At 47.6% G+C, this 15,865-nt stretch overlaps 24 non-coding genes across 24 annotated transcripts; all 24 read left to right on the top strand.

Annotated features, from left to right (window-relative positions):
• Positions 1-162: 162 nt before the first annotated feature.
• Positions 163-281, top strand: LOC130811697 (5S ribosomal RNA). The gene has a single exon (XR_009041326.1). It is a non-coding gene; the product is annotated as a 5S ribosomal RNA (ribosomal RNA).
• A 549-nt stretch (positions 282-830) lies between these two features.
• Positions 831-949, top strand: LOC130811767 (5S ribosomal RNA). The gene has a single exon (XR_009041390.1). It is a non-coding gene; the product is annotated as a 5S ribosomal RNA (ribosomal RNA).
• Positions 950-1,501: 552 nt separating this feature from the next.
• On the top strand, positions 1,502-1,620 carry LOC130811696 (5S ribosomal RNA). The gene has a single exon (XR_009041325.1). It is a non-coding gene; the product is annotated as a 5S ribosomal RNA (ribosomal RNA).
• A 549-nt stretch (positions 1,621-2,169) lies between these two features.
• On the top strand, positions 2,170-2,288 carry LOC130811845 (5S ribosomal RNA). The gene has a single exon (XR_009041465.1). It is a non-coding gene; the product is annotated as a 5S ribosomal RNA (ribosomal RNA).
• A 550-nt stretch (positions 2,289-2,838) lies between these two features.
• On the top strand, positions 2,839-2,957 carry LOC130811766 (5S ribosomal RNA). Its single transcript, XR_009041389.1, has one exon. It is a non-coding gene; the product is annotated as a 5S ribosomal RNA (ribosomal RNA).
• Positions 2,958-3,509: 552 nt separating this feature from the next.
• On the top strand, positions 3,510-3,628 carry LOC130811765 (5S ribosomal RNA). The gene has a single exon (XR_009041388.1). It is a non-coding gene; the product is annotated as a 5S ribosomal RNA (ribosomal RNA).
• Positions 3,629-4,180: 552 nt separating this feature from the next.
• LOC130811861 (5S ribosomal RNA) lies at positions 4,181-4,299 on the top strand. The gene has a single exon (XR_009041481.1). It is a non-coding gene; the product is annotated as a 5S ribosomal RNA (ribosomal RNA).
• Positions 4,300-4,848: 549 nt separating this feature from the next.
• LOC130811890 (5S ribosomal RNA) lies at positions 4,849-4,967 on the top strand. Its single transcript, XR_009041507.1, has one exon. It is a non-coding gene; the product is annotated as a 5S ribosomal RNA (ribosomal RNA).
• Positions 4,968-5,514: 547 nt separating this feature from the next.
• On the top strand, positions 5,515-5,633 carry LOC130811786 (5S ribosomal RNA). The gene has a single exon (XR_009041408.1). It is a non-coding gene; the product is annotated as a 5S ribosomal RNA (ribosomal RNA).
• A 551-nt stretch (positions 5,634-6,184) lies between these two features.
• LOC130811695 (5S ribosomal RNA) lies at positions 6,185-6,303 on the top strand. Its single transcript, XR_009041324.1, has one exon. It is a non-coding gene; the product is annotated as a 5S ribosomal RNA (ribosomal RNA).
• A 549-nt stretch (positions 6,304-6,852) lies between these two features.
• Positions 6,853-6,971, top strand: LOC130811764 (5S ribosomal RNA). Its single transcript, XR_009041387.1, has one exon. It is a non-coding gene; the product is annotated as a 5S ribosomal RNA (ribosomal RNA).
• Positions 6,972-7,523: 552 nt separating this feature from the next.
• On the top strand, positions 7,524-7,642 carry LOC130811860 (5S ribosomal RNA). Its single transcript, XR_009041480.1, has one exon. It is a non-coding gene; the product is annotated as a 5S ribosomal RNA (ribosomal RNA).
• Positions 7,643-8,191: 549 nt separating this feature from the next.
• LOC130811888 (5S ribosomal RNA) lies at positions 8,192-8,310 on the top strand. The gene has a single exon (XR_009041505.1). It is a non-coding gene; the product is annotated as a 5S ribosomal RNA (ribosomal RNA).
• Positions 8,311-8,857: 547 nt separating this feature from the next.
• On the top strand, positions 8,858-8,976 carry LOC130811783 (5S ribosomal RNA). Its single transcript, XR_009041406.1, has one exon. It is a non-coding gene; the product is annotated as a 5S ribosomal RNA (ribosomal RNA).
• A 551-nt stretch (positions 8,977-9,527) lies between these two features.
• On the top strand, positions 9,528-9,646 carry LOC130811694 (5S ribosomal RNA). Its single transcript, XR_009041323.1, has one exon. It is a non-coding gene; the product is annotated as a 5S ribosomal RNA (ribosomal RNA).
• A 551-nt stretch (positions 9,647-10,197) lies between these two features.
• On the top strand, positions 10,198-10,316 carry LOC130811907 (5S ribosomal RNA). Its single transcript, XR_009041523.1, has one exon. It is a non-coding gene; the product is annotated as a 5S ribosomal RNA (ribosomal RNA).
• A 549-nt stretch (positions 10,317-10,865) lies between these two features.
• On the top strand, positions 10,866-10,984 carry LOC130812183 (5S ribosomal RNA). The gene has a single exon (XR_009041784.1). It is a non-coding gene; the product is annotated as a 5S ribosomal RNA (ribosomal RNA).
• A 549-nt stretch (positions 10,985-11,533) lies between these two features.
• LOC130811693 (5S ribosomal RNA) lies at positions 11,534-11,652 on the top strand. Its single transcript, XR_009041322.1, has one exon. It is a non-coding gene; the product is annotated as a 5S ribosomal RNA (ribosomal RNA).
• A 549-nt stretch (positions 11,653-12,201) lies between these two features.
• Positions 12,202-12,320, top strand: LOC130811753 (5S ribosomal RNA). Its single transcript, XR_009041377.1, has one exon. It is a non-coding gene; the product is annotated as a 5S ribosomal RNA (ribosomal RNA).
• Positions 12,321-12,868: 548 nt separating this feature from the next.
• On the top strand, positions 12,869-12,987 carry LOC130811692 (5S ribosomal RNA). The gene has a single exon (XR_009041321.1). It is a non-coding gene; the product is annotated as a 5S ribosomal RNA (ribosomal RNA).
• Positions 12,988-13,539: 552 nt separating this feature from the next.
• Positions 13,540-13,658, top strand: LOC130811906 (5S ribosomal RNA). The gene has a single exon (XR_009041522.1). It is a non-coding gene; the product is annotated as a 5S ribosomal RNA (ribosomal RNA).
• A 549-nt stretch (positions 13,659-14,207) lies between these two features.
• On the top strand, positions 14,208-14,326 carry LOC130811757 (5S ribosomal RNA). The gene has a single exon (XR_009041381.1). It is a non-coding gene; the product is annotated as a 5S ribosomal RNA (ribosomal RNA).
• Positions 14,327-14,874: 548 nt separating this feature from the next.
• LOC130812068 (5S ribosomal RNA) lies at positions 14,875-14,993 on the top strand. The gene has a single exon (XR_009041673.1). It is a non-coding gene; the product is annotated as a 5S ribosomal RNA (ribosomal RNA).
• A 549-nt stretch (positions 14,994-15,542) lies between these two features.
• LOC130811691 (5S ribosomal RNA) lies at positions 15,543-15,661 on the top strand. The gene has a single exon (XR_009041320.1). It is a non-coding gene; the product is annotated as a 5S ribosomal RNA (ribosomal RNA).
• Positions 15,662-15,865: the final 204 nt, after the last annotated feature.

Below are 15,865 nucleotides of genomic sequence, written 5' to 3'. Positions count from 1 at the left end.
CTTTTGTGAATCGGACAATACCGATAGGGTGAAAAACAGTATTTGGGAAGAAGAAGGCTCGAAATAAGGGGTCTCGATTGCGAATTTACGAGCTTCGGAATGCTCTGGTTTTTACTTTTGGGCGGCAACGCGCATGTAATCAAATTGTTACGGTGAATGAACGGGTGCGATCATACCAGCACTAATGCACCGGATCCCATCAGAACTCCGCAGTTAAGCGTGCTTGGGCGAGAGTAGTACTAGGATGGGTGACCACCTGGGAAGTCCTCGTGTTGCACCCCTTTTTCCGTTCTTTTTTTTTTTAATTTTTTTTTTTGTTTCCGCTACACTTGAGCAAGAGCCATTTCAGTGATTATGGTAATATAATCCTCGGAAGTAATTTTATTTATAAAATTATAACTCGCAACTGGGTCCCGACCTCGAATTCACGGGCACTCGAAAGGTAGGACCCGTTGAGGCGGGTCGATGCGCATGCGAACGAACTGTTCGAAAGAGGCGTGCATCGGTGCGTTCGTGTAAGCGGAAATTGCACCGGATCCCGTCGGAACTCCCCGCGGAAGCGTGCCCGGCGTGGATGGCCTATTGATTTCCAAGTGTGGCGCGGATTTCTTAAATATTTCGTCGTGTTTTTGTTGCGAGTTCACCTGGCTTTTACAGCCGGCGGACACTTTTGTGAATCGGACAATACCGATAGGGTGAAAAACAGAATTTGGGAAGAAGAAGGCTCGAAATAAGGGGTCTCGATTGCGAATTTACGAGCTTCGGAATGCTCTGGTTTTTTACTTTTGGGCGGCAACGCGCATGTAATCAAATTGTTACGGTGAATGAACGGGTGCGATCATACCAGCACTAATGCACCGGATCCCATCAGAACTCTGCAGTTAAGCGTGCTTGGGCGAGAGTAGTACTAGGATGGGTGACCTCCTGGGAAGTCCTCGTGTTGCACCCCTTTTTCCGTTCTTTTTTTTTTTTTTAATTTTTTTTTTTGTTTCCGCTACACTTGAGCAAGAGCCATTTCAGTGATTATGGTAATATAATCCTTGGAAGTAATTTTATTTATAAAATTATAACTCGCAACCGGGTCCCGACCTCGAATTCACGGGCACTCGAAAGTTAGGACCCATTGAGGCGGGTCGATGCGCATGCGAACGAATTGTTCGAAAGAGGCGTGCATCGGTGCGTTCGTGTAAGCGGAAATTGCACCGGATCCCGTCGGAACTCCCCGCGGAAGCGTGCCCGGCGTGGATGGCCTATTGATTTCCAAGTGTGGCGCGGATTTCTTAAATATTTCGTCGTTTTTTTGTTGCGAGTTCACCTGGCTTTTACAGCCGGCGGACTCTTTTGTGAATCGGACAATACCGATAGGGTGAAAAACAGTATTTGGGAAGAAGAAGGCTCGAAATAAGGGGTCTCGATTGCGAATTTACGAGCTTCGGAATGCTCTGGTTTTTTACTTTTGGGCGGCAACGCGCATGTAATCAAATTGTTACGGTGAATGAACGGGTGCGATCATACCAGCACTAATGCACCGGATCCCATCAGAACTCCGCAGTTAAGCGTGCTTGGGCGAGAGTAGTACTAGGATGGGTGACCACCTGGGAAGTCCTCGTGTTGCACCCCTTTTTCCGTTCTTTTTTTTTTTTTAATTTTTTTTTGTTTCCGCTACACTTGAGCAAGAGCCATTTCAGTGATTATGGTAATATAATCCTTGGAAGTAATTTTATTTATAAAATTATAACTCGCAACCGGGTCCCGACCTCGAATTCACGGGCACTCGAAAGGTAGGACCCGTTGAGGCGGGTCGATGCGCATGCGAACGAACTATTCGAAAGAGGCGTGCATCGGTGCGTTCGTGTAAGCGGAAATTGCACCGGATCCCGTCGGAACTCCCCGCGGAAGCGTGCCCGGCGTGGATGGCCTCTTGATTTCCAAGTGTGGCGCGGATTTCTTAAATATTTCGTCGTTTTTTTGTTGCGAGTTCACCTGGCTTTTACAGCCGGCGGACTCTTTTGTGAATCGGACAATACCGATAGGGTGAAAAACAGTATTTGGGAAGAAGAAGGCTCGAAATAAGGGGTCTCGATTGCGAATTTACGAGCTTCGGAATGCTCTGGTTTTTTACTTTTGGGCGGCAACGCGCATGTAATCAAATTGTTACGGTGAATGAACGGGTGCGATCATACCAGCACTAATGCACCGGATCCCATCAGAACTCTGCAGTTAAGCGTGCTTGGGCGAGAGTAGTACTAGGATGGGTGACCTCCTGGGAAGTCCTCGTGTTGCACGCCTTTTTCCGTTCTTTTTTTTTTTAATTTTTTTTTTTTGTTTCCGCTACACTTGAGCAAGAGCCATTTCAGTGATTATGGTAATATAATCCTTGGAAGTAATTTTATTTATAAAATTATAACTCGCAACCGGGTCCCGACCTCGAATTCACGGGCACTCGAAAGTTAGGACCCATTGAGGCGGGTCGATGCGCATGCGAACGAATTGTTCGAAAGAGGCGTGCATCGGTGCGTTCGTGTAAGCGGAAATTGCACCAGATCCCGTCGGAACTCCCCGCGGAAGCGTGCCCGGCGTGGATGGCCTATTGATTTCCAAGTGTGGCGCGGATTTCTTAAATATTTCGTCGTTTTTTTGTTGCGAGTTCACCTGGCTTTTACAGCCGGCGGACTCTTTTGTGAATCGGACAATACCGATAGGGTGAAAAACAGTATTTGGGAAGAAGAAGGCTCGAAATAAGGGGTCTCGATTGCGAATTTACGAGCTTCGGAATGCTCTGGTTTTTTACTTTTGGGCGGCAACGCGCATGTAATCAAATTGTTACGGTGAATGAACGGGTGCGATCATACCAGCACTAATGCACCGGATCCCATCAGAACTCTGCAGTTAAGCGTGCTTGGGCGAGAGTAGTACTAGGATGGGTGACCTCCTGGGAAGTCCTCGTGTTGCACCCCTTTTTCCGTTCTTTTTTTTTTTTTAATTTTTTTTTTTTGTTTCCGCTACACTTGAGCAAGAGCCATTTCAGTGATTATGGTAATATAATCCTTGGAAGTAATTTTATTTATAAAATTATAACTCGCAACCGGGTCCCGACCTCGAATTCACGGGCACTCGAAAGTTAGGACCCATTGAGGCGGGTCGATGCGCATGCGAACGAATTGTTCGAAAGAGGCGTGCATCGGTGCGTTCGTGTAAGCGGAAATTGCACCAGATCCCGTCGGAACTCCCCGCGGAAGCGTGCCCGGCGTGGATGGCCTATTGATTTCCAAGTGTGGCGCGGATTTCTTAAATATTTCGTCGTTTTTTTGTTGCGAGTTCACCTGGCTTTTACAGCCGGCGGACTCTTTTGTGAATCGGACAATACCGATAGGGTGAAAAACAGTATTTGGGAAGAAGAAGGCTCGAAATAAGGGGTCTCGATTGCGAATTTACGAGCTTCGGAATGCTCTGGTTTTTTACTTTTGGGCGGCAACGCGCATGTAATCAAATTGTTACGGTGAATGAACGGGTGCGATCATACCAGCACTAATGCACCGGATCCCATCAGAACTCTGCAGTTAAGCGTGCTTGGGCGAGAGTAGTACTAGGATGGGTGACCTCCTGGGAAGTCCTCGTGTTGCACCCCTTTTTCCGTTCTTTTTTTTTTTTTAATTTTTTTTTTTTGTTTCCGCTACACTTGAGCAAGAGCCATTTCAGTGATTATGGTAATATAATCCTTGGAAGTAATTTTATTTATAAAATTATAACTCGCAACCGGGTCCCGACCTCGAATTCACGGGCACTCGAAAGTTAGGACCCATTGAGGCGGGTCGATGCGCATGCGAACGAATTGTTCGAAAGAGGCGTGCATCGGTGCGTTCGTGTAAGCGGAAATTGCACCGGATCCCGTCGGAACTCCCCGCGGAAGCGTGCCCGGCGTGGATGGCCTATTGATTTCCAAGTGTGGCGCGGATTTCTTAAATATTTCGTCGTTTTTTTGTTGCGAGTTCACCTGGCTTTTACAGCCGGCGGACTCTTTTGTGAATCGGACAATACCGATAGGGTGAAAAACAGTATTTGGGAAGAAGAAGGCTCGAAATAAGGGGTCTCGATTGCGAATTTACGAGCTTCGGAATGCTCTGGTTTTTTACTATTGGGCGGCAACGCGCATGTAATCAAATTGTTACGGTGAATGAACGGGTGCGATCATACCAGCACCAATGCACCCGATCCCATCAGAACTCCGCAGTTAAGCGTGCTTGGGCGAGAGTAGTACTAGGATGGGTGACCACCTGGGAAGTCCTCGTGTTGCACCCCTTTTTCCGTTCTTTTTTTTTTTTAATTTTTTTTTTGTTTCCGCTACACTTGAGCAAGAGCCATTTCAGTGATTATGGTAATATAATCCTTGGAAGTAATTTTATTTATAAAATTATAACTCGCAACCGGGTCCCGACCTCGAATTCACGGGCACTCGAAAGGTAGGACCCGTTGAGGCGGGTCGATGCGCATGCGAACGAATTGTTCGAAAGAGGCGTGCATCGGTGCGTTCGTGTAAGCGGAAATTGCACCGGATCCCGTCGGAACTCCCCGCGGAAGCGTGCCCGGCGTGGATGGCCTATTGATTTCCAAGTGTGGCGCGGATTTCTTAAATATTTCGTCGTTTTTTTGTTGCGAGTTCACCTGGCTTTTACAGCCGGCGGACTCTTTTGTGAATCGGACAATACCGATAGGGTGAAAAACAGAATTTGGGAAGAAGAAGGCTCGAAATAAGGGGTCTCGATTGCGAATTTACGAGCTTCGGAATGCTCTGGTTTTTTACTTTTGGGCGGCAACGCGCATGTAATCAAATTGTTACGGTGAATGAACGGGTGCGATCATACCAGCACTAATGCACCGGATCCCATCAGAACTCCGCAGTTAAGCGATGTTGGGCGAGAGTAGTACTAGGATGGGTGACCTCCTGGGAAGTCCTCGTGTTGCACCCCTTTTTCCGTTCTGTTTTTTTTTAATTTTTTTTTTGTTTCCGCTACATTTGAGCAAGAGCCATTTCAGTGATTATGGTAATATAATCCTTGGAAGTAATTTTATTTATAAAATTATAACTCGCAACCGGGTCCCGACCTCGAATTCACGAGCACTCGAAAGTTAGGACCCGTTGAGGCGGGTCGATGCGCATGCGAACGAACTGTTCGAAAGAGGCGTGCATCGGTGCGTTCGTGTAAGCGGAAATTGCACCGGATCCCGTCGGAACTCCCCGCGGAAGCGTGCCCGGCGTGGATGGCCTATTGATTTCCAAGTGTTGCGCGGATTTCTTAAATACTTCGTCGTTTTTTTGTTGCGAGTTCACCTGGCTTTTACAGCCGGCGGACTCTTTTGTGAATCGGACAATACCGATAGGGTGAAAAACAGTATTTGGGAAGAAGAAGGCTCGAAATAAGGGGTCTCGATTGCGAATTTACGAGCTTCGGAATGCTCTGGTTTTTACTTTTGGGCGGCAACGCGCATGTAATCAAATTGTTACGGTGAATGAACGGGTGCGATCATACCAGCACTAATGCACCGGATCCCATCAGAACCCCGCAGTTAAGCGTGCTTGGGCGAGAGTAGTACTAGGATGGGTGACCACCTGGGAAGTCCTCGTGTTGCACCCCTTTTTCCGTTCTTTTTTTTTTATTATTATTTTTTTTTTGTTTCCGCTACACTTGAGCAAGAGCCATTTCAGTGATTATGGTAATATAATCCTCGGAAGTAATTTTATTTATAAAATTATAACTCGCAACCGGGTCCCGACCTCGAATTCACGGGCACTCGAAAGGTAGGACCCGTTGAGGCGGGTCGATGCGCATGCGAACGAACTGTTCGAAAGAGGCGTGCATCGGTGCGTTCGTGTAAGCGGAAATTGCACCGGATCCCGTCGGAACTCCCCGCGGAAGCGTGCCCGGCGTGGATGGCCTATTGATTTCCAAGTGTTGCGCGGATTTCTTAAATACTTCGTCGTTTTTTTGTTGCGAGTTCACCTGGCTTTTACAGCCGGCGGACTCTTTTGTGAATCGGACAATACCGATAGGGTGAAAAACAGTATTTGGGAAGAAGAAGGCTCGAAATAAGGGGTCTCGATTGCGAATTTACGAGCTTCGGAATGCTCTGGTTTTTACTTTTGGGCGGCAACGCGCATGTAATCAAATTGTTACGGTGAATGAACGGGTGCGATCATACCAGCACTAATGCACCGGATCCCATCAGAACTCCGCAGTTAAGCGTGCTTGGGCGAGAGTAGTACTAGGATGGGTGACCACCTGGGAAGTCCTCGTGTTGCACCCCTTTTTCCGTTCTTTTTTTTTTTAATTTTTTTTTTTGTTTCCGCTACACTTGAGCAAGAGCCATTTCAGTGATTATGGTAATATAATCCTCGGAAGTAATTTTATTTATAAAATTATAACTCGCAACTGGGTCCCGACCTCGAATTCACGGGCACTCGAAAGGTAGGACCCGTTGAGGCGGGTCGATGCGCATGCGAACGAACTGTTCGAAAGAGGCGTGCATCGGTGCGTTCGTGTAAGCGGAAATTGCACCGGATCCCGTCGGAACTCCCCGCGGAAGCGTGCCCGGCGTGGATGGCCTATTGATTTCCAAGTGTGGCGCGGATTTCTTAAATATTTCGTCGTGTTTTTGTTGCGAGTTCACCTGGCTTTTACAGCCGGCGGACACTTTTGTGAATCGGACAATACCGATAGGGTGAAAAACAGAATTTGGGAAGAAGAAGGCTCGAAATAAGGGGTCTCGATTGCGAATTTACGAGCTTCGGAATGCTCTGGTTTTTTACTTTTGGGCGGCAACGCGCATGTAATCAAATTGTTACGGTGAATGAACGGGTGCGATCATACCAGCACTAATGCACCGGATCCCATCAGAACTCTGCAGTTAAGCGTGCTTGGGCGAGAGTAGTACTAGGATGGGTGACCTCCTGGGAAGTCCTCGTGTTGCACCCCTTTTTCCGTTCTTTTTTTTTTTTTTAATTTTTTTTTTTGTTTCCGCTACACTTGAGCAAGAGCCATTTCAGTGATTATGGTAATATAATCCTTGGAAGTAATTTTATTTATAAAATTATAACTCGCAACCGGGTCCCGACCTCGAATTCACGGGCACTCGAAAGTTAGGACCCATTGAGGCGGGTCGATGCGCATGCGAACGAATTGTTCGAAAGAGGCGTGCATCGGTGCGTTCGTGTAAGCGGAAATTGCACCGGATCCCGTCGGAACTCCCCGCGGAAGCGTGCCCGGCGTGGATGGCCTATTGATTTCCAAGTGTGGCGCGGATTTCTTAAATATTTCGTCGTTTTTTTGTTGCGAGTTCACCTGGCTTTTACAGCCGGCGGACTCTTTTGTGAATCGGACAATACCGATAGGGTGAAAAACAGTATTTGGGAAGAAGAAGGCTCGAAATAAGGGGTCTCGATTGCGAATTTACGAGCTTCGGAATGCTCTGGTTTTTTACTTTTGGGCGGCAACGCGCATGTAATCAAATTGTTACGGTGAATGAACGGGTGCGATCATACCAGCACCAATGCACCCGATCCCATCAGAACTCCGCAGTTAAGCGTGCTTGGGCGAGAGTAGTACTAGGATGGGTGACCACCTGGGAAGTCCTCGTGTTGCACCCCTTTTTCCGTTCTTTTTTTTTTTTAATTTTTTTTTTGTTTCCGCTACACTTGAGCAAGAGCCATTTCAGTGATTATGGTAATATAATCCTTGGAAGTAATTTTATTTATAAAATTATAACTCGCAACCGGGTCCCGACCTCGAATTCACGGGCACTCGAAAGGTAGGACCCGTTGAGGCGGGTCGATGCGCATGCGAACGAATTGTTCGAAAGAGGCGTGCATCGGTGCGTTCGTGTAAGCGGAAATTGCACCGGATCCCGTCGGAACTCCCCGCGGAAGCGTGCCCGGCGTGGATGGCCTATTGATTTCCAAGTGTGGCGCGGATTTCTTAAATATTTCGTCGTTTTTTTGTTGCGAGTTCACCTGGCTTTTACAGCCGGCGGACTCTTTTGTGAATCGGACAATACCGATAGGGTGAAAAACAGAATTTGGGAAGAAGAAGGCTCGAAATAAGGGGTCTCGATTGCGAATTTACGAGCTTCGGAATGCTCTGGTTTTTTACTTTTGGGCGGCAACGCGCATGTAATCAAATTGTTACGGTGAATGAACGGGTGCGATCATACCAGCACTAATGCACCGGATCCCATCAGAACTCCGCAGTTAAGCGATGTTGGGCGAGAGTAGTACTAGGATGGGTGACCTCCTGGGAAGTCCTCGTGTTGCACCCCTTTTTCCGTTCTGTTTTTTTTTAATTTTTTTTTTGTTTCCGCTACATTTGAGCAAGAGCCATTTCAGTGATTATGGTAATATAATCCTTGGAAGTAATTTTATTTATAAAATTATAACTCGCAACCGGGTCCCGACCTCGAATTCACGAGCACTCGAAAGTTAGGACCCGTTGAGGCGGGTCGATGCGCATGCGAACGAACTGTTCGAAAGAGGCGTGCATCGGTGCGTTCATGTAAGCGGAAATTGCACCGGATCCCGTCGGAACTCCCCGCGGAAGCGTGCCCGGCGTGGATGGCCTATTGATTTCCAAGTGTTGCGCGGATTTCTTAAATACTTCGTCGTTTTTTTGTTGCGAGTTCACCTGGCTTTCACAGCCGGCGGACTCTTTTGTGAATCGGACAATACCGATAGGGTGAAAAACAGTATTTGGGAAGAAGAAGGCTCGAAATAAGGGGTCTCGATTGCGAATTTACGAGCTTCGGAATGCTCTGGTTTTTACTTTTGGGCGGCAACGCGCATGTAATCAAATTGTTACGGTGAATGAACGGGTGCGATCATACCAGCACTAATGCACCGGATCCCATCAGAACCCCGCAGTTAAGCGTGCTTGGGCGAGAGTAGTACTAGGATGGGTGACCACCTGGGAAGTCCTCGTGTTGCACCCCTTTTTCCGTTCTTTTTTTTTTTATTATTTTTTTTTTTTGTTTCCGCTACACTTGAGCAAGAGCCATTTCAGTGATTATGGTAATATAATCCTCGGAAGTAATTTTATTTATAAAATTATAACTCGCAACCGGGTCCCGACCTCGAATTCACGGGCACTCGAAAGGTAGGACCCGTTGAGGCGGGTCGATGCGCATGCGAACGAACTGTTCGAAAGAGGCGTGCATCGGTGCGTTCGTGTAAGCGGAAATTGCACCGGATCCCGTCGGAACTCCCCGCGGAAGCGTGCCCGGCGTGGATGGCCTATTGATTTCCAAGTGTTGCGCGGATTTCTTAAATACTTCGTCGTTTTTTTGTTGCGAGTTCACCTGGCTTTTACAGCCGGCGGACTCTTTTGTGAATCGGACAATACCGATAGGGTGAAAAACAGTATTTGGGAAGAAGAAGGCTCGAAATAAGGGGTCTCGATTGCGAATTTACGAGCTTCGGAATGCTCTGGTTTTTACTTTTGGGCGGCAACGCGCATGTAATCAAATTGTTACGGTGAATGAACGGGTGCGATCATACCAGCACTAATGCACCGGATCCCATCAGAACTCCGCAGTTAAGCGTGCTTGGGCGAGAGTAGTACTAGGATGGGTGACCACCTGGGAAGTCCTCGTGTTGCACCCCTTTTTCCGTTCTTTTTTTTTTTTAATTTTTTTTTTTTGTTTCCGCTACACTTGAGCAAGAGCCATTTCAGTGATTATGGTAATATAATCCTCGGAAGTAATTTTATTTATAAAATTATAACTCGCAACTGGGTCCCGACCTCGAATTCACGGGCACTCGAAAGGTAGGACCCGTTGAGGCGGGTCGATGCGCATGCGAACGAACTGTTCGAAAGAGGCGTGCATCGGTGCGTTCGTGTAAGCGGAAATTGCACCGGATCCCGTCAGAACTCCCCGCGGAAGCGTGCCCGGCGTGGATGGCCTATTGATTTCCAAGTGTGGCGCGGATTTCTTAAATATTTCGTCGTGTTTTTGTTGCGAGTTCACCTGGCTTTTACAGCCGGCGGACTCTTTTGTGAATCGGACAATACCGATAGGGTGAAAAACAGAATTTGGGAAGAAGAAGGCTCGAAATAAGGGGTCTCGATTGCGAATTTACGAGCTTCGGAATGCTCTGGTTTTTTACTTTTGGGCGGCAACGCGCATGTAATCAAATTGTTACGGTGAATGAACGGGTGCGATCATACCAGCACTAATGCACCGGATCCCATCAGAACTCCGCAGTTAAGCGATGTTGGGCGAGAGTAGCACTAGGATGGGTGACCTCCTGGGAAGTCCTCGTGTTGCACCCCTTTTTCCGTTCTGTTTTTTTTTTAATTTTTTTTTTGTTTCCGCTACACTTGAGCAAGAGCCATTTCAGTGATTATGGTAATATAATCCTTGGAAGTAATTTTATTTATAAAATTATAACTCGCAACCGGGTCCCGACCTCGAATTCACGAGCACTCGAAAGTTAGGACCCGTTGAGGCGGGTCGATGCGCATGCGAACGAACTGTTCGAAAGAGGCGTGCATCGGTGCGTTCGTGTAAGCGGAAATTGCACCGGATCCCGTCGGAACTCCCCGCGGAAGCGTGCCCGGCGTGGATGGCCTATTGATTTCCAAGTGTGGCGCGGATTTCTTAAATATTTCGTCGTTTTTTTGTTGCGAGTTCACCTGGCTTTTACAGCCGGCGGACTCTTTTGTGAATCGGACAATACCGATAGGGTGAAAAACAGTATTTGGGAAGAAGAAGGCTCGAAATAAGGGGTCTCGATTGCGAATTTACGAGCTTCGGAATGCTCTGGTTTTTTACTTTTGGGCGGCAACGCGCATGTAATCAAATTGTTACGGTGAATGAACGGGTGCGATCATACCAGCACTAATGCACCGGATCCCATCAGAACTCCGCAGTTAAGCGTGCTTGGGCGAGAGTAGTACTAGGATGGGTGACCTCCTGGGAAGTCCTCGTGTTGCACCCCTTTTTCCGTTCTTTTTTTTTTAAAATTTTTTTTTTGTTTCCGCTACACTTGAGCAAGAGCCATTTCAGTGATTATGGTAATATAATCCTTGGAAGTAATTTTATTTATAAAATTATAACTCGCAACCGGGTCCCGACCTCGAATTCACGGGCACTCGAAAGGTAGGACCCGTTGAGGCGGGTCGATGCGCATGCGAACGAACTGTTCGAAAGAGGCGTGCATCGGTGCGTTCGTGTAAGCGGAAATTGCACCGGATCCCGTCGGAACTCCCCGCGGAAGCGTGCCCGGCGTGGATGGCCTCTTGATTTCCAAGTGTTGCGCGGATTTCTTAAATACTTCGTCGTTTTTTTGTTGCGAGTTCACCTGGCTTTTACAGCCGGCGGACTCTTTTGTGAATCGGACAATACCGGGAGGGTGAAAAACAGTATTTGGGAAGAAGAAGGCTCGAAATAAGGGGTCTCGATTGCGAATTTACGAGCTTCGGAATGCTCTGGTTTTTTACTTTTGGGCGGCAACGCGCATGTAATCAAATTGTTACGGTGAATGAACGGGTGCGATCATACCAGCACTAATGCACCGGATCCCATCAGAACTCCGCAGTTAAGCGTGCTTGGGCGAGAGTAGTACTAGGATGGGTGACCACCTGGGAAGTCCTCGTGTTGCACCCCTTTTTCCGTTCTTTTTTTTTTTAATTTTTTTTTTTGTTTCCGCTACACTTGAGCAAGAGCCATTTCAGTGATTATGGTAATATAATCCTTGGAAGTAATTTTATTTATAAAATTATAACTCGCAACCGGGTCCCGACCTCGAATTCACGGGCACTCGAAAGGTAGGACCCGTTGAGGCGGGTCGATGCGCATGCGAACGAACTGTTCGAAAGAGGCGTGCATCGGTGCGTTCGTGTAAGCGGAAATTGCACCGGATCCCGTCGGAACTCCCCGCGGAAGCGTGCCCGGCGTGGATGGCCTCTTGATTTCCAAGTGTTGCGCGGATTTCTTAAATACTTCGTCGTTTTTTTGTTGCGAGTTCACCTGGCTTTTACAGCCGGCGGACTCTTTTGTGAATCGGACAATACCGGGAGGGTGAAAAACAGTATTTGGGAAGAAGAAGGCTCGAAATAAGGGGTCTCGATTGCGAATTTACGAGCTTCGGAATGCTCTGGTTTTTTACTTTTGGGCGGCAACGCGCATGTAATCAAATTGTTACGGTGAATGAACGGGTGCGATTATACCAGCACTAATGCACCGGATCCCATCAGAACTCCGCAGTTAAGCGTGCTTGGGCGAGAGTAGTACTAGGATGGGTGACCACCTGGGAAGTCCTCGTGTTGCACCCCTTTTTCCGTTCTTTTTTTTTTTTAATTTTTTTTTTGTTTCCGCTACACTTGAGCAAGAGCCATTTCAGTGATTATGGTAATATAATCCTCGGAAGTAATTTTATTTATAAAATTATAACTCGCAACCGGGCCCCGGCCTCGAATTCACGGGCACTCGAAAGGTAGGACCCGTTGAGGCGGGTCGATGCGCATGCGAACGAACTGTTCGAAAGAGGCGTGCATCGGTGCGTTCGTGTAAGCGGAAATTGCACCAGATCCCGTCGGAACTCCCCGCGGAAGCGTGCCCGGCGTGGATGGCCTCTTGATTTCCAAGTGTTGCACGGATTTCTTAAATACTTCGTCGTTTTTTTGTTGCGAGTTCACCTGGCTTTTACAGCCGGCGGACTCTTTTGTGAATCGGACAATACCGGGAGGGTGAAAAACAGTATTTGGGAAGAAGAAGGCTCGAAATAAGGGGTCTCGATTGCGAATTTACGAGCTTCGGAATGCTCTGGTTTTTACTTTTGGGCGGCAACGCGCATGTAATCAAATTGTTACGGTGAATGAACGGGTGCGATCATACCAGCACTAATGCACCGGATCCCATCAGAACTCCGCAGTTAAGCGTGCTTGGGCGAGAGTAGTACTAGGATGGGTGACCACCTGGGAAGTCCTCGTGTTGCACCCCTTTTTCCGTTCTTTTTTTTTTTTTAATTTTTTTTTTTTGTTTCCGCTACACTTGAGCAAGAGCCATTTCAGTGATTATGGTAATATAATCCTCGGAAGTAATTTTATTTATAAAATTATAACTCGCAACTGGGTCCCGACCTCGAATTCACGGGCACTCGAAAGGTAGGACCCGTTGAGGCGGGTCGATGCGCATGCGAACGAACTGTTCGAAAGAGGCGTGCATCGGTGCGTTCGTGTAAGCGGAAATTGCACCGGATCCCGTCAGAACTCCCCGCGGAAGCGTGCCCGGCGTGGATGGCCTATTGATTTCCAAGTGTGGCGCGGATTTCTTAAATATTTCGTCGTGTTTTTGTTGCGAGTTCACCTGGCTTTTACAGCCGGCGGACTCTTTTGTGAATCGGACAATACCGATAGGGTGAAAAACAGAATTTGGGAAGAAGAAGGCTCGAAATAAGGGGTCTCGATTGCGAATTTACGAGCTTCGGAATGCTCTGGTTTTTTACTTTTGGGCGGCAACGCGCATGTAATCAAATTGTTACGGTGAATGAACGGGTGCGATCATACCAGCACTAATGCACCGGATCCCATCAGAACTCCGCAGTTAAGCGATGTTGGGCGAGAGTAGCACTAGGATGGGTGACCTCCTGGGAAGTCCTCGTGTTGCACCCCTTTTTCCGTTCTGTTTTTTTTTTAATTTTTTTTTTGTTTCCGCTACACTTGAGCAAGAGCCATTTCAGTGATTATGGTAATATAATCCTTGGAAGTAATTTTATTTATAAAATTATAACTCGCAACCGGGTCCCGACCTCGAATTCACGAGCACTCGAAAGTTAGGACCCGTTGAGGCGGGTCGATGCGCATGCGAACGAACTGTTCGAAAGAGGCGTGCATCGGTGCGTTCGTGTAAGCGGAAATTGCACCGGATCCCGTCGGAACTCCCCGCGGAAGCGTGCCCGGCGTGGATGGCCTATTGATTTCCAAGTGTGGCGCGGATTTCTTAAATATTTCGTCGTTTTTTTGTTGCGAGTTCACCTGGCTTTTACAGCCGGCGGACTCTTTTGTGAATCGGACAATACCGATAGGGTGAAAAACAGTATTTGGGAAGAAGAAGGCTCGAAATAAGGGGTCTCGATTGCGAATTTACGAGCTTCGGAATGCTCTGGTTTTTTACTTTTGGGCGGCAACGCGCATGTAATCAAATTGTTACGGTGAATGAACGGGTGCGATCATACCAGCACTAATGCACCGGATCCCATCAGAACTCCGCAGTGAAGCGTGCTTGGGCGAGAGTAGTACTAGGATGGGTGACCACCTGGGAAGTCCTCGTGTTGCACCCCTTTTTCCGTTCTTTTTTTTTTTAATTTTTTTTTTGTTTCCGCTACACTTGAGCAAGAGCCATTTCAGTGATTATGGTAATATAATCCTCGGAAGTAATTTTATTTATAAAATTATAACTCGCAACCGGGTCCCGACCTCGAATTCACGGGCACTCGAAAGGTAGGACCCGTTGAGGCGGGTCGATGCGCATGCGAACGAACTGTTCGAAAGAGGCGTGCATCGGTGCGTTCGTGTAAGCGGAAATTGCACCGGATCCCGTCGGAACTCCCCACGGAAGCGTGCCCGGCGTGGATGGCCTATTGATTTCCAAGTGTGGCGCGGATTTCTTAAATACTTCGTCGTTTTTTTGTTGCGAGTTCACCTGGCTTTTACAGCCGGCGGACTCTTTTGTGAATCGGACAATACCGATAGGGTGAAAAACAGTATTTCGGAAGAAGAAGGCTCGAAATAAGGGGTCTCGATTGCGAATTTACGAGCTTCGGAATGCTCTGGTTTTTTACTTTTGGGCGGCAACGCGCATGTAATCAAATTGTTACGGTGAATGAACGGGTGCGATCATACCAGCACTAATGCACCGGATCCCATCAGAACTCCGCAGTTAAGCGTGCTTGGGCGAGAGTAGTACTAGGATGGGTGACCTCCTGGGAAGTCCTCGTGTTGCACCCCTTTTTCCGTTCTTTTTTTTTTAAAATTTTTTTTTTGTTTCCGCTACACTTGAGCAAGAGCCATTTCAGTGATTATGGTAATATAATCCTTGGAAGTAATTTTATTTATAAAATTATAACTCGCAACCGGGTCCCGACCTCGAATTCACGGGCACTCGAAAGGTAGGACCCGTTGAGGCGGGTCGATGCGCATGCGAACGAACTGTTCGAAAGAGGCGTGCATCGGTGCGTTCGTGTAAGCGGAAATTGCACCGGATCCCGTCGGAACTCCCCGCGGAAGCGTGCCCGGCGTGGATGGCCTCTTGATTTCCAAGTGTTGCGCGGATTTCTTAAATACTTCGTCGTTTTTTTGTTGCGAGTTCACCTGGCTTTTACAGCCGGCGGACTCTTTTGTGAATCGGACAATACCGGGAGGGTGAAAAACAGTATTTGGGAAGAAGAAGGCTCGAAATAAGGGGTCTCGATTGCGAATTTACGAGCTTCGGAATGCTCTGGTTTTTTACTTTTGGGCGGCAACGCGCATGTAATCAAATTGTTACGGTGAATGAACGGGTGCGATCATACCAGCACTAATGCACCGGATCCCATCAGAACTCCGCAGTTAAGCGTGCTTGGGCGAGAGTAGTACTAGGATGGGTGACCACCTGGGAAGTCCTCGTGTTGCACCCCTTTTTCCGTTCTTTTTTTTTTTAATTTTTTTTTTTGTTTCCGCTACACTTGAGCAAGAGCCATTTCAGTGATTATGGTAATATAATCCTTGGAAGTAATTTTATTTATAAAATTATAACTCGCAACCGGGTCCCGACCTCGAATTCACGGGCACTCGAAAGGTAGGACCCGTTGAGGCGGGTCGATGCGCATGCGAACGAACTG

The sequence above is a fragment of the Amaranthus tricolor genome, chromosome 4, assembly GCF_026212465.1.
Source record: "Amaranthus tricolor cultivar Red isolate AtriRed21 chromosome 4, ASM2621246v1, whole genome shotgun sequence".
NCBI classification, from domain to species: domain Eukaryota; kingdom Viridiplantae; phylum Streptophyta; class Magnoliopsida; order Caryophyllales; family Amaranthaceae; genus Amaranthus; species Amaranthus tricolor.
The sequence above is the reverse complement of the archived record's forward strand: the minus strand, read 5'-3'. Positions and strand labels throughout refer to the sequence as shown.